Source organism: Dendrobates tinctorius, unplaced genomic scaffold, assembly GCF_039654945.1.
Source record: "Dendrobates tinctorius isolate UK_male_01 unplaced genomic scaffold, ASM3965494v1 ptg000003l, whole genome shotgun sequence".
Classification (NCBI taxonomy): Eukaryota; Metazoa; Chordata; class Amphibia; order Anura; family Dendrobatidae; genus Dendrobates; species Dendrobates tinctorius.
In genome coordinates, this window is record NW_027361671.1 from 97,196,368 (window position 1) to 97,221,104 (window position 24,737).

The window sequence follows — 24,737 nt, forward strand, 5'->3', positions numbered from 1 at the left end:
CAAAAAAGTGTGAAAAAATGAAGGATTGGTAACTGTGCAGAAAAAAGGAATAAAAATATTTTTTTCTTTTAAAAAAGCACTCTGCACAGCAGTGTGCAAACAGCAATGCAGCTATCAGGGAGCCTTATAAGGCAGCCTAATAACCAACAGAGCTGCTACACACATATTTATTTTCCCCTGTCATTGCACACTATACTGTTGTGTTGTACAGTGACATTCGCTATCAGCAGAAGCTATTTTTTTGTTTTTTGGTCTGCCTAAACAATCTTCCTATTGAGAACGAGCAGCAGCAACCTCTCCCTATGCTAAGAAGTAAGGCTGGTTTCACATTTGCGTTTTTTTGCGCTGGAAAAAAACGCATACGTGCGCATGCGTTTTTTCCCCTATATTTAACATGGGTGCGCATACCTGCGCGCTGGTAAGCGCATGTATGCGATTTTCATGCGCTGCGTTTTTTTGGGGTGTGCGTTTGTATTTTCCAGACGCAGCATGTTGCATTTTTTGGCCCTGCAAAAAAGCGCATGCGCACATATGCGCGTGTTTTGCGCTAAAAATGGCCATTATAGCCTATGGATGCGCATACATGCGCACTGGCATGCTCATGTATGCATTTTTTTGCACATGTGTTTTTTTTTGTTAACCATGGAATTTAGGGGTTTGGGTTAGAGTTAGGGTTAGTTAAGGGGTTTAGGGTTAGGGTTAGGGTCAGGGTCAGGGTTAGGGTTGGGGTTAGGGTCAGGATTAGGGTTAAGTATGGTTTGGTTAAGGGTCAGGGTCAGGGTTAGGGTTGGGGTTAGGGTCAGGGTTAGGGTTAAGTATGGTTTGGTTAAGGGTTAGGGTCAGGGTTAGGTTTAGGGTCAGGGTTAGGGTTAAGTATGGTTTGGTTAAGGGTTAGGGTCAGGGTTAGGGTTAGGGTTAAGGTTAGTTAGGGTTTGGGTTAGGGTTAAGTATGGTTTGGTTAAGGGTTAGGGTCAGGGTTATGGTTAGGGTTAGGGTTAGGGTTAAGTATGGTTTGGTTAAGGGTTAGGGTCAGGGTTAGGGTTAGGGTCAGGGTTAGGGTTAAGTATGGTTTGGTTAAGGGTTAGGGTCAGGGTTAGGGTTAGGGTTAGGGTCAGGGTTAGGGTTAGGGTTAGGGTTAGGGTTAGGGTTAGGGTTAGGGTTAGGGTCAGGGTTAGGGTTAGTTAGGGTTTGGGTTAGGGTTAAGTATGGTTTGGTTAAGGGTTAGGGTCAGGGTTAGGGTTAGGGTTAGGGTTAGTTAGGGTTTAGGGTTTGGGTTAGGGTTAAGTATGGTTTGGTTAAGGGTTAGGGTCAGGGTTAGGGTTAGGGTCAGGGTTAGGGTTAAGTATGGTTTGGTTAAGGGTTAGGGTCAGGGTTAGGGTTAGGGTTAGGGTTAGGGTCAGGGTTAGGGTTAGGGTTAGGGTTAGGGTCAGGGTTAGGGTTAGGGTTAGTTAGGGTTTGGGTTAGGGTTAAGTATGGTTTGGTTAAGGGTTAGGGTTAGGGTTAGGGTTAGGGTTAGGGTTAGGGTTAGTTAGGGTTTAGGGTTTGGGTTAGGGTTAAGTATGGTTTGGTTAAGGGTTAGGGTCAGGGTTAGGGTTAGGGTTAGGGTCAGGGTTAGGGTTAGGGTCAGGGTTAGGGTTAGTAAAGTCATGGTTTGGGTTAGTGTGAGGGGCCACCTAATGTTGGAAAAAAATGCAAACGCGGTAAAAACGCACTAAAAACGCATACAAACGCATAAAAACGCTGCGTTATTTTCATGCATGCTCATAAAAATGCTTGAAAAAAACGCAGCAGTTGTATGCTTTTGTATGCGTTTTTTCAATGCGTTTTTTTGCGGGAAAAACGCGCTGCAAAAAAAAGCAAGTGTGAAACTAGCCTAAGATGGCGGTCGGCGGGCACGGTCTTTTATAGCCACTGTGATGCCACACAAAGCCAGTCAATCACTTGGATGCCCTTCTCTAAGATGGTGGGGGCCGCTGCCTATGTAATCACGTTGCCCACAGTATGCGTCCTTGATGATTGGATGAGAAAAGGCGCTGGAAGCATTGTGGGTATCGCGACTTTGGCGCTCAAGTCGACGACCTCATGGCCGACCTCACGCTATGGTCGGGTTTCAATCGGCGAAACCTGACTTTAGCAAAAGTCGGCTAATTCTGAATTTGGCCGACCCGTTTCGCTCAACTCTAGTGAGGACCGCAACTTGATGTCTCCCTCCAACCAATGTCTCCACTCTTCAAATGCCCACTTCATGGCCAATAATTCCTTGATATACAGTAAGATCGCATAGCATCATGTTCAGGTACCGATTAGTTGAAAAGCCGACCCCTGGGAAATTTACAACTGGGCATTAACTCAATTGCGCAGTCATAACTCCTATGAGGAGGCAAAGAAGCAGACTTATTCTCACTAAACACATCAGAAAAATCAGCCAAATAGTCAGGAGTAGAGTTGAGCGACTTTGGTCGGATCGGGTTTCATGAAACAAAATTTGTTTCAGATGAAACTGGTCTGACTAGAGCAAAAAAAGTCAGAGTTTCATGCGAAACCCGACCCCAATGCAAGTCAATGGGGATTAAAAGTCGGCATTGAGCGGATGAATGTCATCCGCTCAATGCCGACTTTTAATCCCCATTGACTTGCATTGGGGTCTGGTTTCGGACAAAACTCCGACTTTTTTTGCCCTAGTCGGACCAGTTTCGTCTGAATCAAATTTTGTATCATGAAACCCGATCCGACCAAAGTCGCTCAACTCTAGTCAGGAGCATCTTGAGACTGGGGAGAGATGGAGAAAACAGGAGTGTCACTAAGAACACATTGACAACCCCGACTCACCACAGACACAGATTTCCAATCTAAAACAGGATTATGGGTTTGCAACCAAGGAAATCCCAATACAATAATATGTAAATTGTGCAACACCAAAAATTTACAATTCTCTTGATGGTCCGGGGCGACCCGCATTATTAGCTGAATCCAAAACTGGGGTTTATTCTCCGCCAAAGTGGTAGCATCAATCCCCCTCAAGGGAATAGGGGTCCTCAGGGACACCATGGGGAAAGCACAACGTTTGGCAAAGTCAAGATCCTTCAGATTCAAGGCTGCTCCTGAATCAACAAAGGCCTTAGCAGAAAATGTGGACAAGGAGCAGATCAAGGTAACTGCCAATAGGAACTTAGGATGTACACTGCCCACCGCAAATGCGTGAGCAAAACGGTTTTCTCGTTTAGGGCAGACAGAAATAACATGAGAGGCGTCCCCACAAAATATGCATAACTTATTACACCTTCTGAACTCGACATTGCGCCCTAGACAAAACCCTATCACATTGCATGGGTTCAGAAGTTTATTCAAAAGGCAGCACCGCCTCTCGCATACTTTTATGTTCACGTAAACGTCGATCAATTTGAATGGCTAATGACATGGAGTCGTTAAGACCAGAGGGGACAGGAAATCCCACCATAACATCTTTTACAGTTTCTGCCAGACCATTCCGAAAGAGAGCTGCTAGGGCATCATCATTTCATTTAGCAAGGACCACCCACTTTCGGAACTTCTGGCAATATACTGTAACTCCACAGCATCCTGACCCTGGTTCGATGCCAATAAGGTTTTCTCAGCTTGATCAATAGCATTAGGTTCATCATACAGCAACCCCAGTGCCTGAAAAAACGCAACTACATTAGCCAGAATAGGATCTCCAGGTGTCAGAGAAAAAGCCCAATCCTGGGGATCTCAGGGAGATGACAATTTTAACCTGCTGCACCGAGCTCCCCAATGAATTAGGTTTCAAAGCAAGAAATAGTTTACAGTTATTCTTGAAATTCAAAAATTTTGACCGATCCCTCGAAAATACATCAGGAGTAGGGGTCTTTGGTTCTACAGCAGATGATTGAGCGAGATAGGCAGAAATCCCCCACACTTCAGCAGTGAGCTGCTCAACACGATCGGACAATTGCTTAGTCTCCATTAAGGAAAAAATCCTCCTACAGCCAAAGAGAAAAAGGGGAAAAAGTATATAAAAAAATTCTGACACTTTTTTTTTTTTTTACAATTCTTACCTTCTTTTGATTACCCTAGAGTCTACGGGTTGGCTGGTGATTCTGTTATGAATGGGTCACTGAGGAGGATGGCAGGAATAGGCTAAGACACCAGAAAACCAGAGAGGTTGGTAACTAAGCGGATTGCAGATGCCTGATCTTATTAACACAACTTGCAGTAGCCGTGGAGCGTTCCTACGATGCCCTAGACGCTTCGGCACAGTCAGAGAACTAACTAAGTCTAAAGCCAGAAAGGTGAAATCTAAACTGCCCCAGAGCAGATCCCCAAAGGAATAAACAGCCCCCAAACATATATTGTCAGTGAGACAAGATGAGACACAAACACAGGCAGAAAACAGACTGAGCAAATGGTGGGGCCCAAGCTGTCTAGACAGGACAGGACAGAAAAGATACTTTCTGCAATCATGCACAAAACCCTAAAAAAAAATCCAACACATCTGATATACAAAAAACCTGAGGCCACACGACCTCACCCCCGCCAGATCAGCACTCTGGTATGAACTGGAAGCAAAGCAAAAGATACTAACATAACAGGGGACTGAACAAACTGACACAAACTGTAACATATGGAGCGGGGCCCAGCGCTGCCCCCAGCAGGGAGTTCGCTGAACCCTAGCAACAAAGCAGAAAGTAAAAAAAAGGCGCAACCAGAATAGATGCAAAGGATTAGCAAAAGAATCACTTAACTGAACCATGCAGATCAGGCAGGAGACAAAAGAACTCCAAATGCACAAGGAGGAAATCACCAGCAACCACCAAGAGCAGCCAGCTCAATTATATGATTCCAGCCAGTAATCACAGGTTCCCTATTATCGTCATCAAGTGGGAAACTTCCATCAACCCGGCCAGCTCCACTACTCCCAGTAACCACCAGAGGGAGCAGAGGGAGCTTCGGCTCAGAAGTCTGAGCAGGGGAATTCACAACACCTGCACTGTGAGAGTAGCCAACCCAAACATCAGAGAAACCCCAAAAGCCAATTTGGGAGACACTTCAGCAGGAACTCATGAACCTCTCCCCAAGGCCACTTGTCATTGTGACTCTTTCTCACATTTGGGACATTTATTGGCAAAGTGACCGACTTGCCCACAGGCAAAACAAGTCGGCTGCAGATGTACAGAGCAGGAGATTAGCTCTGCTCGAGAGACATCCATGGACTCTACAGGGTTGCCAGCCTGAGTTGGGGACACATGCGATTGGCGATGTTCGAAGCCAATAGACCCCTAGATTTAGTATGAGCTCGCTCCAAATCACACTCAGCATGCCACAGATCTATGCGAGTGGCAACTGATATTAACTCTTCCAGGGAAGTTGGAATCTCCATAGTGGCCAAAGCATTACTGACATGATCTGCTAAGTCCTTCCAAAAATAGGTATCAGGACTTTATCTGGCCACTCCAACTCGATAGCCAAAGTACGAAATTTGATGGCAAACTGGCTAACCATGGATGAACCCTGAGCAAGAGCCAGAAGCTGCAGTGCAGTATCATGGGTTAATTGTGGCCCCGAAAAACCTCTTTCAAGGTCCCCAAAAAACGAGTGGCACTAAGGATCAGAAGATCATCTTGTTCTCATAATGGCATAGCCCATTCCAACACTCTGCCTGACAAAAGGGAAATTATAAATCCCACCTTGGTACACTCTGTAGGGAATTGTGAAGCCAGTAACTCCAGGTGGATTGAGCACTGATTCACGAACCCTCTACAAGCCTTGCTGTCCCTGGAAAATTTTTCAGGCAGTGAAAAATGTGGAACAGAGGAAACAGGAGCCGCAGCAGTAAGCTTAGAAGTGGCTTCAATGGCTGCTTTTGCTACCAAACCGGCAAGATCTACAGCTGAAGTTGCCCGCTCGAGAGTGGTCAACCTGCTCTCAAGCTGCTGGATGTATCGCTGAAGATGCTGATTGTCCACGATTGCTAGCCAGACCCTGGTGCTAGTATACTGTTAGGATTGGCAGAACGCACCAAATATAAATTATAATAAGGTGCCTCCGCAACCCAGGGTCCACCGTGCGGTGATGACGAAACCGCAGCTAGAGGACAATGGTGAGTATAGCCGCGAGTAAGCACCGTAAAAACACCGAGTTAAATATCACTCAGTGTAAACGGAGTGCAAAGCACCTGACTTTGTTACTCCACAGAGCAGTGCGGAAACTGAGAGCACTCTAAGCTATGTCCTGTTAGACATCACAGGAGCATAGAGGAATTGACGCTAGTGGGGTCCCTATAACTCACCCCCCACTACACTGGTGATTGAACCTGCACTGACACATGGTGGATTTTGAGCCCGCGTCTGAGTATGCATAGTGAAGCACAGAGCACCGGTTAAGTCAATATGATTGTTCTGTTTTATTAGAGATTTGCTTGCTATGTTTTATTAGAGATTTGCTTGCTCATCAGTTCAGCCTCAGGAATCAATGTTTCCATTCAGTGACAGAGGAAGACGTTTAAATAGGAATATTAAGCCGAACCTAAGTTTTTTAAAAAATATATATTCTATTTTTTTTTTTTTTTTTTTATTAATAAAACACTTATTTTTAATTGATTAAAATTTAGATCCTTACAATATAATTTTTAACTAATGGTTTATTTCAACATATGTCTCTTCAACATTGGTTACACCGAGTGGTCTAATTGTCAGGCAGCAGATCTGGAGGAAGCTGAGGCATATCCTTAGGAGTTCATGTCCGAGATTTGCTTTTCTTGCTCAGTATATATGTGTTTTTTTTAAAAAGGTGGTATACCCTGAAGAAGAGGTTGCAAAAAACCTTGAAACGTGTAGAATAAACCACTGTCAAACTTTATTAACCTTCTGGAATTTCATCATTTGGGCAGCGCGGACGAAATCCACGTATTCCTTTGCAGAGCTCTGTTTCTGATAGTCGGTGACCGACTTGTGGATCTGCAGCAGCCCTTATCTATACATGCTTTGAATACCTACTACCAGGTGAGCATTTTTTTGTCAAATAGCTTACTTTATTTGTGGGATAAGACTCTATATTGTGCTTGTGTCTCCTGCTTTCCTCACAAAACCCGTACACGGTCAGACACAGACAATTTTTAAAATGAACTTTTGTTCGTGGGAAAACCCCTTTAATGTGTCCGGCTTCCTCTGCCTGTAGACATGTCCCGCATCTGCCACCGGGATCAGCCGAATGATTCACTGCACCTGCATGGAATTTGCGCAGGCGTAATGCGAAGGTGTTCCGCTGGTGGCACTGCGCAAGAGGCTGCGTGAGCATGTGAGTGTGAGAGTGAGTGTGTGTGTGTGTGTGAGGTGCGTACAGCGTATAGAGAGTGTGAGTGTGTGGTGCGAAGGTGTTCCGCTGGTGGTACCGCACAATAGGTTGGTACCAGCAGCAGTTTCCATATTGAGACATCCATCTCTTGGATGTCCCAATATGGCGGTCGATGAACTTCCTCCGCTTGGAAATCTGGGATACGGTGAAATCTGGACAGAACAGGAAATGAAAACATTACAAGGCAATTATATAAATAGATAAGGCCAGACAGGAGATTGCTATAGGTAAAAGTAAAGCAATCAATCTATTATCATCAGTATCTCAGGAGCCTCAAGACATTGTTCTCTCAGCCACTAGGCCCATTGAGTGGATGGGGATAGTAGACCCAGGGGAGCTGTCACCACAGGGGTCTCATATGCAATCCCAGATGATGGGTTTCTGGAATATTCTTCATTCTTTAAGCTAAAAGCAAATTTTTCAGGGGCAGGTGTGAACATTTCTTTCCATTCAGAGGATTGATCTCAGGGAAGGAGAAAGAAGCCACATGTTTAGTCAGGGAGTTGGGAGAGTGATGTCAAAGGGAAAGGTTCCAGGATGAGGTCCTGGAGCACATGTATGAATGGGCTATGGAGATTGGGGATCGATTGCCGGCTGGCTGGACACACGTGCTACTGTTGAGAGATCTGTCATCTGGATTTCAGGAATTTTCTTAAGGATTGTCGCTGCTGGAAACATGGGCTTTGGTTGCGTTATCTGTCATGGAGCATAGACTGTTACTACAGACTATACCAGCGGGTGATACGAAATCTGTGGGTCAACCAAAAGTTGGGAGACAATGAGTATCACCTGGTATGGGGAAAGTGGGACTATCAGCCCCAGGAAGGGGATTTTGTGGACTGGGGACAATGTATTTTGGCCATTTGCCCGGAGTTGTTGTAAAAGCATGAATGTAAGGAATAAAAAATAGTTGCATCGTTAACCTGCTTAGGTGATTATTACAATCCACAATCTCAGATCTTCAAAACTTTTTGATCATGTGTAGTCATTGCAGTAATGTGACAGATGTACATCCCAATAGAAACTCACACCAGGTCATAGATCTAGTCAGATCATTTAAATCGAATTGGCATCCAAAAGACATCAAACTAAGGCCTCATTCACACGCCAAGTTTTTCACGGAAGATTGCTATCCATTTTTTTCCACAGATAGCCCTTGTACCTATGATAGTCTATGGGGCTGTTCACACAACGTATTTTTTCATCAGACTTAGGGTGAGTGCACACAGTGCTGATTCAGCTGTGGATTTTTCCCACCCAGATTTGCAGGTAAAACCGCAGGTAAAGTGACCTGCGGTTTATCTGCGGATTTGCCAGTAGTTTTCCCCTTCGGTTTGACACTTGGACAATGGAGCAGGTGTCAAACCGCTGCAGAATCCGCAGAAAGAATTGACATGCTGAGGATTTAAAACCGCAGCAAATCTGAGCGGAAAAATCCGCAGCATGTGCACTGCAGATTTGAAATCCCATTGCTTAGCATTGCACTGTACAATGCCTGCGGAAATGCTGCGGATCCGCAGGGCCAAATCCGCTGCGGATCCGCAGCAGAATCTGCAACGTGTGCACATTAGTGTAATGACAAAAAAAAATTTTTATGAAACCATGTGCAATGGAGGAACTTTTATGGGTTATTTAAGAATAAGTATTGCTTTATTTTTTTTTTTTTAAAAAGTTCCCCCTTTCATTCAAATGAAATAAGGCAAAAATTGTTTTTTCCCCCCAAAAAAGGACATGCAATTTTGCATTATTGAAACGATAATAGTAATAACTAAGCAACTTTTATTATTCGTTTTTTAACAATTACGGTATAAAACAGTTAATTATAAGTACAATATGTACAAAAGAAGTGTTTAAAAATTATTTTTTCCTATGAATTTTAGATTCAAAAATTCAATTTGTTTCGATTTCGCATGTAGTTCCTCCATCAGTTTTACAGCACGTTCAGCATTTTGGTTAGATCTGGGAATGTCAATTAATGACTCCTCGACCAACCAGTGCACCTTCAAACACTTAATTGCCTTCTTCTTCTGCCTTCGCCGTTTCTCGCTGTTGAACAGAAAACTGACGTTTCCAAGAATTTGGCAGTTCCTTGGCATCCGCGTGAGATTGGAGAGCTTTTCAACATATGAAATACTTGGATCCCTTTTATGTTGAGAATAGGAGGGCAGATTCCTCGTCCAGATAGACCTGTTTGCCTTTACCAGTGTAAATTGCTGGAATTTCTAGAAGACATTTTCTGAATGACCTGTCCTGCACTTCTTGATCGTAAAACTTGAAGCTTTGCACTGAAAATGAAAAGATAATACTAAATTACAAAATATTTTAAAATATTCCAGAATGTTCTAGAAGTGAATAAAATACCACTTTTTGTTACAACTTAGAAAGATATTTTCTTTATAGATTTAAATTAAAACACGAAAAATCTTTTTTTTTTAAATTTTGAAATGAAAAAGAGGGGGAACTTTTTTGAATATTTTACAAATTTGATGATACTAATGTCATTTGTATGGAATTGTTCCACCAATGTAAGGGGTTTCATTTTCGTTTTGCAAAATTTTTAAAATAGTCATCACCCTAGTGCACATACCCTAAGCGTGCAGAATCAAATCACAGAGACATGTCCCATACTGATCCGAATGTTGGATCAAAATCAACAATTCATGTCTGGGTGAGTGAAAAACTCTGACAGCATTTGGATGTCATGTACTGTCAATGTTTCCCTAACTGATAGAAAGGAGAAGGTGGAGAAAAGGGATTTTTCTCATTAGTGAAAAAAACTTACAAAAATCTGCCTAAAGCATGATGAAAATATAAAACTGATGAAAATCACTGATGAAACTCGGTAAATTTTTCTCATATGTCAAAAAAATGAAGTCTGATGGGCTCAGACATCATTTTTTTGTCGTAAGAAAAAAACGACTGAGTTTCATCAATGGTTTTCACCAGGGTTTCATCAGATTTTCATCAGAATGCCATCAGATTTTCATCAGAGTTTGGTCAGTTTCATCAGTTTTTTTCACTGATGAGATAGAATAAAGTTTCTCCACCTTCTTTAATTTGTCAGTAAAAAATCTGATATTTGAACAGCCCCATAGATGATCATAAGCATGAGTGCTATTCATGAAAAAAACAAATAAGACTCGTACATGGAAAATTGATGTGTGAAAGAGGCCTTAGGGAAGAGTCATGCTACCATATAACTCGGACGATAACTGCAACACATTGTTCGGATTGGCCGTCAGCTCTTCTGACCCAAATGTAACAGCTGCATAAAAATATATGCTGTCATGCTGGGGACAGGAGAACCAAAGGCCATTCCGAGCTTTGTGTTGCGTTGCGATCCACGTCCGAGTTATAGAGCCATCTGACACTATCCTTACGGTCAGCTTTCAAAAGTAGACAGGTATCTGAAATCACAAATGTTGCCACCTAATGTTTCTTGACAACCACAGTACCACACATTTTCTATATTTGTAATAATAATGGGGACATGCCTATATTAATGTATTAACGTTATGGAAAGCCAAAGCCATCCACAATCATTTTTATGCAAAATTGTTTCAAATTTAGTTCTGGTTCTGTGTTTTTTTTTAATAATTTTATAGTATTTTGCACTTTGTGAATTGGAGAAAATGAAAAATACCAATCAAATCAAGTCAGTACAACAGAGACAATATTTTGTGCTGAATTAATAATTAGAATAATTAGACAGCAAACCCCAAATAGTAACATCAACCACTATAATGTCAGCTTTGTAGTAAGTGGAAAAACAGCACATGCAAAATATATGGTCCTTAATAACGTAAATTAGCATTTCATATACCTCTGATTATGCCTATAATATCCTGCATCATCAACATGATTTAGGAATTTACCATAGTAAACTGGGAGGCCATTGATTAATTTGGTTTCCAATATGATAGACTAACTAAAACACATCAGATTATTCATACATGTGTCAAATTAGTCTGCAAATCATGTATTTTTTTCAAAGGTGATCACCTTACATTACTTATTACTGATGAGTGCGTATACTGGTTACTCGAGACTTCCCGAACATGCTCGGGTGATCTCCGAGTATTTGGATGTGCTTGGAGATTTCATTTCTGTCACCCTAGCTGCATGATTTGCAGCTGCTAGACAGCCTGAATACATGTGGTGATTGCCTGTTTGTTAGGAAATCCCCACTGCAGTTACGGCGACAGAAGCTACATCTACAAACACATCCAAATACTTGGAGATCACCAAAGCATGCTTGGGAAATCTCGAGTAACGAGTATACTCACTCATCACTATTACTTATCTCAGGCTATTTTGAGTCAAAAGGAGAAAGGTGTCATGTAGTGACAAGGGAGTATGGGTACCTACCTGATCCTCCCAACTAAGGGCCATGGATTACCAAATGTGGAGAGATGCCAGGGTCTTGTACTTTGCTATGCTCCTATCTAAACCCTTATTTGTTTCCTTCCCCTCCCAGCGAGGTGTGAGGCTGAAGTATATTGGAAAACACTAACCAGACAGTACAAACATGCAAACCAACTCCATGTAGCAATATTCTAAAAACCTCTCCAAACACTGAACTTCTCCTTCAGTTCCAAACTAGGAAGTAGAATCACTATCACTGGCATCTCCCTAGCGCCAATGGTGAGCATGTATCCCAGAGGGGAGTGGTCAACACAGAACAGATGAGATGAATCAGGATGCAGAGCATGCGGAAATCAACCGAACTGATTAACCCTTGCAATAACAGAACAAGGAAGACCTGCACTGTATAATAGGATGGTGAAGCAGTTCTAATCAGTGCAGGAGTTTGTGTAACCAGACAGTGCGATCTTCAATATATAAAAATGTCTTTATAAAAAAGTAAATTTAAAGCAATACATTTTCAGTTCCCTATAAGATGGTTTCCAGTTCACCAAGTCCCACAAGCCTAAAGCTATATTTTAATACAATAAAATATTTCAATTTGAAGTGGAATAAAACCATTTTCTATTATAAAGTCTGAAAATACTTTATAGCCAGAAATTGTAATACTTATTCCCTCACTGAATGAGAACTCCCACAAGTTCTTTGTAAAAGACCTTCCAGCATGTTTAAAAATGTAGGCAAAAATCTAAATACATTATTTGCCAAATTATCGTATGTGAGATTGAAGATAGAAGTCGTTATGAGGAGAACTTGTGTGTCAAGCTAGTGTTTGGGAAGGAAAGATAGGAGGGCTGGCTGAGGAGCGCCATGTTATGCTTTTACAGTTTAGAGATAACATCTTTCTTTCTGTAAATAGTAGCTTTTCAGGATTGTGATTTGTGATAACTTTATTCAGCGCAAATCGAATTGTTTGAGGAAAATTTTGATATTCAAAAGATCCGCTCACTTCTACTACTGCTGTATTGATAGCAACACATCTTGCTTTGTGTCGCAATGGTTCATATTTGTCATAGGGAAATAGGGCACATGCAAATGGTAGAGAATAGCTAAATAACATATCTCAGCAGAGCACTAATATCCATGTTCTCCCAGGAAATTTGATTTATAACTATTCGATTCACTGCAAATTGAAAGTACTTTAAAACTTTGAATGTCCCTGAAAATGTGTATGCCACTATTCTCTTTTCCTTACATACTTATCTTCACTGCTATGTTGTCACACACACTATCTGTACAAACTGATCATTGTTTTATGGCCTTTTCTCCCTATCTTTATGGCTAAGCTGTGAGCTGTGACATTGTCTATCTATACAGATTCACCACAAAATGGCTGCTGCAATTCCTGCTTCACATTTTATGTCCCTCCCGATCAGCTGTCCTCTAGCATGTGATGTGACAGCTGCAAGGCATTTTAGGGAAGCCAACCCGGCTGCACCCAAGGTCACGTGATCTCTCTTTGGCTGAAGCAATCTTTTGCAGTCATCTTTGGCTTTATCAGGTGATTTCTGCAAAGCTAATTGCAAATAGTACAAATTTTCAAAAAATGTTTTCCATAAAAATCAATTTGCCTATTTCTAGTACAGGTATATTATTTTAAAGGAGAATAACTGTATACAAATGGCACCTGATCAAGTATTGTACATAGTAAATGGAGCCTAGACAGCTCTTATACAGGGAACTGAGGGTTTTCTCACTGCCATACAAGCTTCGTGCACAATGCTCATGTCGTAACTCCTAAGGGGAACTAAAGTCAGTACTACTGAATTGAGAAATGCATATTTTTTATAAATATAAAGAAAACTGCATACATAATTCTTTGTATTGCATCTTTCACATCATAAGCAGCATTAGTGCTCCAGTATATTGTAGAACATTCATTTCCAGTTAGGCACACAGGCATTGACCATGATAGGGGACATTACACACAGTAAAGCAATGAGATACACACTGGTGAAGTTAGATTATACCACAATAGCACATCTAACCTTTGTTCGACCTGAAACTGTTTTAAGATTCAGCTCTGTAGTTACTGAACTGCAGCATATAGCCAGATCATTCACTGTCCTACATAGCTCAGACATACCTTTATCTCTAAATGGGTAGATTTTTTTCTATTTCTTAAATTTGATGGCAAAATGGTGAGAAATATCTACACACTATCAAAAAACATGTATATAATTTCCAAAAGTAACTAGAACTGCAAGTAAATGTTTCGGAGGAGTAGGTAGAGTTTTGGTTCAGGGGCATTAAAAACATCTGAGCGTGCCAACCCTGATTACAACTATGGTGGAGCACCCTAGGTGTAGCTAGGATTTTGGTTCAGTGGGGGCGAAACTTCTAAGTGGGCCCCTAACCAGGTAACCTTAATTACAACTCGGTAGCGCACCCTAATAGTGGATGTAGGAGATGACAGCGCTGTTACTGAAAATAATCTCTATATAAAGACAAACATGGATATTACCGCCATATGGTCAGTGGTAAATACCAGTCTTACAAAACATATACAGTCATGGCCAAATGTATTGACACCCCTGCAATTCTGTCAGATAATATTCAGTTTCTTCCTGAAAATGATTGCAAACACAAATTCTTTGGTATTATTATCTTCATTTAATTTGTTTTAAATGAAAAAACACAAAAAGAATTGTCCTAAAGCCAAATTGGATATAATTCCACACCAAACATAACAAAGAGGGTGGCCTATAGTATTGGCACTGTTTGAAAAATCATGTGATGCTTCTCTAATTTGTGTAATTAACAGCACCTGTAACTTACCTGTGGCACCTAACAGGTGTTGGCAATAACTAAATCACACTTGCAGCCAGTTGACATGGATTAAAGTTGACTCAACCTCTGTCCTGTGTCCTTGTGCGTACCACATTGAGCATGGAGAAAAGAAAGAAGACCAAAGAACTGTCTGAGGACTTGAGAAAACAAATTGTGAGGAAGCATGAGCAATCTCAAGGCTACAAGTCCATCTCCAAAGACCTGAATGTTCCTGTGTCTACCGTGCGCAGTGTCATCAAGAAGTTTAAAGCCCATGGCACTGTGGCTAACCTCCCTAGATGTGGACGGAAAAGAAAAATTGACAAGAGATTTCAACGCAAGATTGTGCGGATGTTGGATAAAGAACCTCCACTAACATCCAAACAAGTTCAAGCTGCCCTGCAGTCCGAGAGTACAACGGTGTCAACCCGTACTATCCTTCTGCATCTGAATGAAAAGGGACTGTATGGTAGGAGACCCAGGAAGACTCCACTTCTTACCCCGAGACATAAAAAAGCCAGGCTGGAGTTTGCCAAAACTTACCTGAAAAAGCCTAAAACATTTTGGAAGAATGTTCTCTGGTCAGATGAGACAAAAGTAGAGCTTTTAGGGCAAAAGCATCAACATAGAGTTTACAGGAGAAAAAAGAGGCATTCAAAGAAAAGTACACGGTCCCTACAGTCAAACATGGCGGAGGTTCCCTGATGTTTTGGGGTTGCTTTGCTGCCTCTGGCACTGGACTGCTTGACCGTGTGCATGGCATTATGAAGTCAGAAGACTACCAACAAATTTTGCAGCATAATTTAGGGCCCAGTGTGAGAAAGCTGGGTCTACCTCAGAGGTCATGGGTCTTCCAGCAGGACAATAACCCAAAACACACTTCAAAAAGCACTAGAAAATGGTTTGAGAGAAAGCACTGGAGACTTCTAAGGTGGCCAGCAATGGGTCCAGACCTGAATCCCATAGAACACCTGTGGAGAGATCTAAAAATGGCAGTTTGGAGAAGTCACCCTTCAAATATCAGGGACCTGGAGTAGTTTGCCAAAGAAGAATGGTCTAAAGTTCCAGCAGAGCATTGTAAGAAACTCATTGATGGTTACCGGAAGCGGTTGGTCGCAGTTATTTTGGCTAAAGGTTGTGCAACCAAGTATTAGGCTGAGGGTGCCAATACTTTTGTCCGGCCCATTTTTGGAGTTTTGTGTGAAATGATCAATGTTTTGCTTTTTGCTTCATTCTCTTTTGTGTTTTTTCATTTAAGAGAAATTAATTGAAGATAATAATACCAAAGAATTTGTGTTTGCAATCATTTTCAGGAAGAAACTGAATATTATCTGACAGAATTGCAGGGGTGTCAATACTTTTGGCCATGACTGTAAGTGATTACAGCACGGTTATAGTTGGTGACTTACCGCTGACGTTCTTTCTGATGGAATTGTCCACTTTTGCCGTCTTTTCCATCTGGCCCAGAACGACATGACAATTCCTCAAGCCAGGACTCGGCTACAGAGAATACAACAAAGACACGTTTCACTTCTCATATCCAAGCCCCATCACCATGTATCCCCAACCTGCACAAACTTCTTATCCTGCTGATACCCCAATACTGAAGTGCTGCTGCCGTATGTGTCCCTATTACTGCACCTGCAGTGTGGTTCTGTGTGCTCTTTAAATTCTAAAGCAACCCCCTAGAAAACAGTGCCCGCATTTTGCCCTCTAAAAAGCAATAGTGCCCTGTGTGCCCCTTTGACAGTCACAGTAACCTGATTTCCCCATAAAAATAAGTGCCCACATTACATTTAATAATGTCATGAGTCTCCCTCCTGTACAGCTCCCCTATGCACAGAATGATGCCCCCTCACTGTATACATACTGACCCCTTAGTATCCCCCAAACTGTTGGATGGCTCCAACACTGTATGATGGTCCCATCGCTATAATCCCTTCACTGTATGATGGCCACCTAGAGAGCCTCCATATTGCATAATAAACTAGATAGTCCTCAATATAGTATAATGCAGCCCCCATACGCAGAGTCTATAGAATATAATGCAGCTCCCCATAAGCAGACTCTGTAGTAAAATGCAGCCCCCCATAAGCAGACTGTAATGTAAGGCAGCACCCCCCACACCTATAGGCAGACTGTAATGTAAGGCAGCAAACCCCTCCACCTATGGGCAGACTGTAATGTAAGGCAGCACACCCCCACCCCACCTATAGGCAGACTGTAGTGTAAGGCAGCACACCCCCCACCTATAGGCAGAATGTAATGTAAGGCAGCACACCCCCACCTACAGGCAGGCTGTAATGTAAGACAGCATAGCCCCCCACCTATAGGCAGACTGTAATATAATGCACCCCCATAAAAAAAATCCAATACTCACCTCTCTTCCTCCCGGCTTCTGTCAGAAGCTGAGAGGGGGAGGATGGGAAAAGGAGTGCCCGCTCCTTCTCTCATCAATGCGGTTAGCTGTACCGGCTGGTTGTTGATACAGCTGATCCTGCCATGGCACCCGGCCCCCCACCGCCTGCTCAGGGGCCCATAGCGTGCCATAGAATGTAACTCAGACCATCCTCATGGAGTCTGTTTCTAACCGATTGTGCAGCCATATGCACATTTGTGGCCTGCTGGATGTCGTTTTGCAGTGCTCTGGCAGTGCTCCTCCTGTTCCTCCATGCACAAAGGCTGAGGTAGCGGTCCTGCTGCTGGGTTGTTGCCCTCCTACGGCCCTCTCCATGTCTCCTGGTGTACTGGCCTGTCTCCTGGTAACGTAGTGTCCAGAGGCTGGAGGCACTAACAGGCACAGCAAACCTTCGTGCCACAGCTCGCATTGATGTGCCATCCTGGATGAGCTGCACTACCTGAGCCACTTGTGTGGGTTTTAGAGACCGTCTCATGCTACCACAAGTGTGAAAGCACAATCAACGTTCAAAAGTGACCAAGACATCAGCCAGAAAGCATTTGTACTGAGATGTGGTCTGTGGTCCCCACCTGCAGAACCAGTCCTTTATTGAGGGTGCCTTGATAATTGTCAATAAATTCCATCTGTTGTCTATTCCATTTGTGCAACAGCATGTGAAATTGATTGTCAATCAGTGTTGTTTCCTAAGTGGACAGTTTGATTTCACAGAAGTTTGATTTGCTTGGAGTTATATTCTGTTGCTTAAGTGTTCCCTTTATTTTTTGAGCAGTGTAGTATAATGCACTCCCCATAAGTATCCATATAGTATAATGCACTTCCCATAGGCGTCTATATTCTATAATACACTTCTCATGGACCTCTATATCATTTTTATTATTTATTACTATAGCGCCATTTATTCCATGGCACTATACATGTGAGGAGGGGTATACATAATAAAAACGAGTACAATAATCATAAACGACAAAAGTCACGACTGGTACAGGAGGACAGAGGACCCTACCCGCGAGGGCTCACAATATATATATAGTATAATGCACTCCCTATAGCGCTCTATAGTATAATACACTCTCCATAGGCCTCTATTTAGTATAATGCACTCCCCATAGACCTTTATATGGTTTAATGCAGGGCAATAATGACTTCTAGTGATCTAGACTGTATGATTCTGTTAATACATTCCAGAATTGTATTTGCCTTTTTTTGCTGATGCATCACACTGCCCTCTACTCCTCTTTGGTCAGACTTCATCTGGAATACTGTGTCCAATTTTGGGCACCACATTTTAAAAAAGACATCAACAAACTGGAGCAAGTTCAGAGAAGAGTGATCCGAATGGTGACCTTTCTGCAAACCATGTCCTATGAGGAACGGTTACAGGATTTTGGAATGTTCAGCTTGCGAAAAAGTAGACTGAGAGGAGTCTTAATAGCTGTCTAAAAATATCTCAAGGGCTTCCGCATTGTACAGGATCATCTTTATTCTCATTTGTACAAGGAAAGCAATTGGATGAAACTGAATGGGAGACACAGATTAGATATTATGAAAAACTTTTTGACAGGGTGATCGATGAGTGGGACAGGCTGCCACGAGAGGTGGTGAGTTCTCCTTCAATGGAAGTCTTCAAACAGAGGCTAGACAGACATCTGTCTGGGATGATTTAGTGAATCATGCTTTGAGCAGGGGGTTGGACCAGATGACCCAGGAGGTCACTTCCAACTCTACAATTCTATGATTCTATTAGCACACACCTTAAAAAGCATGACAAATCTAAGACTCCTCCTGCTCCCTCTTCTGATGCCGTCTAAGCCTCTTCCTGCCACTCACGATCAACAGAGCCACTTGCCTCACCCCAAAGAGAGGATATGACAGCATCACCACCACCAGTGTCACCAAACATCTCCACACCTTCCCAAGGAAGTGTTCAGCTTTTCATGCCCCAAATCCCAAAAGTAAAAGGAGATAGCCCCAGCCACTCACAAGCCATGGTCCTGAATGACAGCATTTCCAAAAAACTGGTTTTAGAAATGCTGCCATGCTGGCTGGTAGAGATGGCCAGTTTTAAAAAACTGACGTCATTGACTGTCTTGCAGTATGTTGTTCCTAGCCGCCATTACTTTTCCACATGAGCCATCCCTGCCCTGCACAAACATGTTGCGGACCAAATTAAGTGTACACTGCACAATGCCATCAGTGGCAAGGTCCTCATAATCACCGATACATGGACCAGTAAGCACAGCCAGGGACAATACATCTCTCTAACTGCCCACAAGGTAAAGGTAGTGGTGGTTGGGACAGAGGAGAAAGGCGTTCTACCTCATGTCCTACAAAAACCTAGTGTTGCTGGATGTTAATCTATCCAGGTTTCCTTCTCCTACTACTCTTCTTTCTCCGCCACCTAATCATTCAGTTACAGGAAGACCACCAACTTGAGCACACCCAGGGGGAAATGACAGCAGGCTGTTCTTAAACTACTCAGCAGACTGATAAGTGGCTGGTGCCAGTAACCTCAAGCCTGGCCTGGTGGTGTGCGATAATGAGCAAAAATCTCATAGTAGCTCTGGGCCTAGCCGGTTTGACACACATCTCTTGCTTGGCACATATGCTAAATTTGGTGGTGCATGGCATCCTGAAAAACTACCCACACATGATGGAGCTGCTTCTGAAATTGCAGCAGTATGTGTGCACTTTCGTCATTCTCACCCTGCTGCTGCTCACCTGTCAGCGCTGCAGCATCATTTCTGCCTTCCCAGTCACAGGCTATTATGCAACCTACCAACAAGGTTGAACGCCACCTTGCATATGCTGGAGAGACTGTGCGAGCAGCAGGCAATAGTGGAGTTTCAATGTCAGCACGCATGACTGAGTCGCTCTGCAGAACAACACCCCTCCACCACCAATGACTAAGCCTCCATGCAGGATGTGTGTGCCAGGTTGCGCTCCTTCGAATATTCCAAAAATATGGCCAACGCTGATGACTTCATCATCAGCATATAATATACCACTTATATGCCTGCTGAAAAAATAATTCAGGCCATGATGGATGAGGTGGTGGCACAAGAAGAAGAGAAGCAGGAAATGGAACAGAGACAATTCACATCATTATTAGGCCTGTCATCCACACATGGCTTGGAGGGTGGGTTACTGTGCTAACATTGACCAGGTACCCAAATGTACAGCCAGAGGACAATTTGGGAGGATGGTGATAATGATGAGGAGGAGGCAGGGGAGAAGAAACAACTGTGCTCACATCAGGGAGGCACTCAGATGTGCTCATGGGCATCACTGGAGTGTGGCTGGATGGATACAGAGTACCCAGACGATAATTCATACCGAGGATAGCTTGTCATTGTCTCTGTGCAGCCTGGCACACATTAGCCAATACATGTTGCAGTGCTTGTGGAATGACTGCTGTTACCAGTGTAGATTACTGGGTGGCCACCCTGCTGGATCTCACTACAAGGATAATTTACTATCATTACTTCTGTCACTGAAGAGGGATCGCAAAATGCAAGGATACAAGCACACCCTGGTAAACTACTAATGGCTTTCCCACCTGACAGGGGGCTCAGTGGAGGAACAAGCCAGAAGCGGAGGAGGAAGTCAGCAATGCAGCTGGGACACCACCAGTGACTTGGAAGGCAGGTTAGCATGGCCAAAATATGGCAAAACTTTATGAGCACACCACAACATCTGGCACCAACATGTGATATGGTCCGTATTAGCAGGAGACAGCATTACAAAATGATGGAAGAGAACATAGAATCGTAGAGTTGGAAGGGGCCTCCTGGGCCATCTAGTCCAACCCCCTGCTCAAAGCAGCATTCGCTAAATCATCCCAGACAGATATCTGTCAGCCTCTGTTTGAAGACTTCTATTGAAGGATACCTCACCACCTCTCGTGGCAGCCTGTTCCACTCATTGATCACTCTAACTGTCAAAAAGTTTTTTCTAATATCTAATCTGTGTCTCCTCCCATTCAGTTTCATCCCATTGCTTCTAGTCTTTCCTTGTGCAAATGAGAATAAAGATGATCCTTCTGCAATGTGACAGCCCTTGAGATATTTGTAGACAGTTATTAAGTCTCCTCTCAGTCTTCTCTTTTGCAAGCTAATCATTCCCAAATCCTGCAACCTTTCCTCATAAGACAGGGTTTGTAGACCGGTCACCATTCTGGTCGCTCTTTTCTGAACTTGCTCCAATTTGTTGATGTCTTTTTTAAAATGTGGTGCCCAAAACTGGACACAGTATTCCAGATGAGGTCTGACCAAAGAGGAGTAGAGGGCAATAATGACTTCACGTGATCTAGACTGTATGCTTCTGTTAATACATCCTAGAATTGCATTTGCCTTTTTTGCTGCTGCATCACACTGTTGACTCATATTCAGTCTGTGATCTCTTAGTATACCCAAGTCTTTTTCACATGTGCTGTTGCTTAGGCCTATTCCTCCCATCTGTATATGCTTTTTTCATTTTTAGTGCCCACTGCTCCAGTTTATTTATATCTTTTTGAATCTTCTCTCTCTCTTCTCTAGTATTAGCTATCCCTCCTAGCTTTGTGTCATCAGCAAATTTAATCAGTTTACCCTCAATTCCTTCATCTAAATCGTTGATAAAGATGTTGAACAATACAGGGCCCAGGACAGAGCCCTGTGGTACCCTACTTGAGACATTCTTCCAACTTCATCCATCCTGGTTTCCTTAAACGCTTCCTATTCTTCCTTCTTTTCAGAATTGTTAACAATTGTGCTTTGAGAATTTTATTTTTCAAGATTTCCCATCCTTCCTGGACATTTTTGTCCTTAAGGATATCCAGCCATTGGATCCCTCCAATTCTCTTTCTGAATCCCTTAAAATCTGCCTTTCTGAAATCTAACCTTGACGTCTGAGTCTTCACAGGTCTTTCTCCTCTAGTTATCCAAAATTCTAAAATAGCATGGTTGCTACCTCCTAGTATCCCAGCTACTTTTACCTCCTCAACCATTTCCTCCTGGTTTATAAGGATTAGATCCAAGGTAGCAGTTCCCCTTGTTTTGTCCCCTACGTTTTGGAAGATAAAGTTGTCCGCAAAAGAGGATAAGAATTTCCTTGACCTGTTAGTTTTGCCTGAGAGAGATTCCCAACAAATGTCAGGATAGTTCAAATCTCCCATGACAACTATGTCATATTTTTTGGAGAACTCGGCTATTTGATGCATAAATAGTTCATCCATATCTTCAGCTTGCACAGGCGGCCTGTAGTAAATGCCTACAATGGTGTCCTTTCCATTGTTCTGTCCTTGTATTCTTACCCAAACAGTTTCCACATAACTCCCAGTCTCTGAAGCTTCAATCTCTGTGCAGATATACGTGTTTCTAACATACAATGCGACACCTCCTCCTCGTTTATCAAGTCTGTTTCTTGCAAATAAGTTGTATCCTTCTAGCCTTGTATTCCAATCATGTGTCTTGTCCCACCAAGTTTCTGTGATTCCAATGACATCATATTTCTTTTCCTGCGTTAGTAGTTCCAATTCTCCTTGTTTGTTGCCCATGCTTTGTGCATTAGTATAGAAACATTTTAGTTTGTGACTGATTTCTCTTTCTCCAATATTTTTATTATTTAGATTCTTTTGTCTTTGTTCTTCCTTTCCACTTCTAATAGCGGAGTTCTCAATAGTATTTGTTAGGTGTATGGCTTTTTTTTAGCCTTTTGCTTCCCTTCCCCATTGTTCTAGTTTAAAGCTCTCCTTATAAGTGTAGCAAGGCGACTTCCAAATACATGTTTTCGAGTCTTCGTAAGGTGCACCCCATCTCTAGCAAGTAGTCCATCGTATAGGCAATTTACTCCGTGATGCAGAAATCGAAATCCTTGCTGACAGCACCATCGACGTAAATGTGGTAGGGGGCCGGGATTGGGGGGTAGGCCACTGCCTAGCACGAGGCACAGACGAGACGGAGACAGTATCCAGGTGTAACAGTTCCAGGTTTATTTCGTCGTCCTCTTGACGACCACTGCCACGTACCGCAGCCGCCTGTACAATTCTCCGTTTCCAGGCCTGGGTACCTTTTCACCTGTCTTTTAGTCGTGTTGGCGTCCCTCACGGATCTTTCACTGGGGCCGTCCTAGACGCATCTACCGCCAGCGCTTCACCTGCCTGAGGTCGCCGTCCAGTCGGTACTCCCGGGGCCTCTCTTGTCCTGCGGTACATCACCTTGCCTGTCCTGCGGTACATCGTGTCAGGGCCACCCCCCGACTGTCCTCTCTGTCCGTCCCCTGGCCGAGCTTTCTCCGTTCTCTGTCCTCTATCTTCTTTTACTATGCTCCTCCCGGGACTGAACACTCTGGAACCCTAGCCACTCCTACTTATCCCCTCTCTCACCGGGAATTCCCCTCCTGGGTCCCTATCTCCCCGCCCCCCATGACAATGCGTTTTCTATAGCCGTAAGCTGATGTATAGTCCAACACTACTCTCCCCTGCCATCTTGTGGTCACTTTTCAGTACTACACCCTCCTATCCTGCCTTTCCTAGCTGTCACCCTTCTATCCCGTCAATCTCCGTCTCTAGTGTACAAATCGTCCCCTCCTACTGCCAGTCACGTCTGTCCGTCAAGTCACCTTCCCCACACTCCCCCTCCCTTTGTCCATTGTCGTCCCGACAATCATCCTACCTACGTTGTTCTAAAGCTTATCCACAGTCTGTTGTCGGACAGGTCGTTTGCCGCACCCGACACCGACGGGGGCCGAACTAACCCGGGAGCACCATGCTCCGAGCAGCCTACTGCTACTCGCCAGCACACATGCCATGTGACAACTTCTTTCGGGTTCACGAGGTCCACCCAGACTACTCTACGGCGTGAACCTCCCACTGTTCTCCACTTCCACTACCTTCAGTTTTCCGGAACGCCATGACCGAGGCCTTTTGCCTACCAGGTCATCGACGCCCGCTCGTCCTTTTGGGTTGTCCGTGGTGTTGGGGACCTGACTGGCGAATCACTGTCTGGCTCAATGTTCCTCGTTTCTTCGTCTTCCACTTAAAAGAGTCATGGTCGGCATATTCATCACCTCTACCTCATACCCGGAAACCTGTTACACACATTTTTTTTTTAAACATATTATTCACTAAATCAACTTTTAACATACTATTACTTTTACTTTAATAACTATAGGAGTTACTCAACTGGAGTAACCCCTTTTTCTCTTTCTCTTTTATTTTTTTGTTTTCTTTCTTTTTTTTCCAACACGTTAACATTTTTCAACACAATGTTTTCCCCACAGCATCTTTAATATAAAGATTCCCCCTCCCTTTAACGTTAATACTCCCTTGTCCGCATCCCCGCTAGGTCAGGAAAACAAATCAAACAACAAAAAAAAACATTTTTCGTAACCTGGACGGAAAACTGTCCTCGTGGTCTGCACAACGGTGCAGCGAAATCCCGACAGTCCAGACCATCTCCTGTAGCAAGGTAGCCGGTAGCAAGGGGCCCCACCGACGTGGAGCTCCTGGGATGCAGGGAGTGTCTCTAGAGTCCTTTCTACGGGGGGCTCGTGACCTTTGGGTTCAGCGATTACGGCTACCGCGTAGTAGCCGCGGGGACATTATTCCTTGTAATATGACACCAAGTTCCCCTCTCGCAAAGCCCAGCCGTGACGGATGGAAGTCACGTTGATATACATCTTTTGGCCGGTTGCGAGGTCTCGGATGAACCCGTATCCTTTCTGCAGGTTGGTATATCCGAGCCATCCCATCGATCGTGAAGCCACCATGCCAGCCTCCCCTTCTCTTATGGAGCAG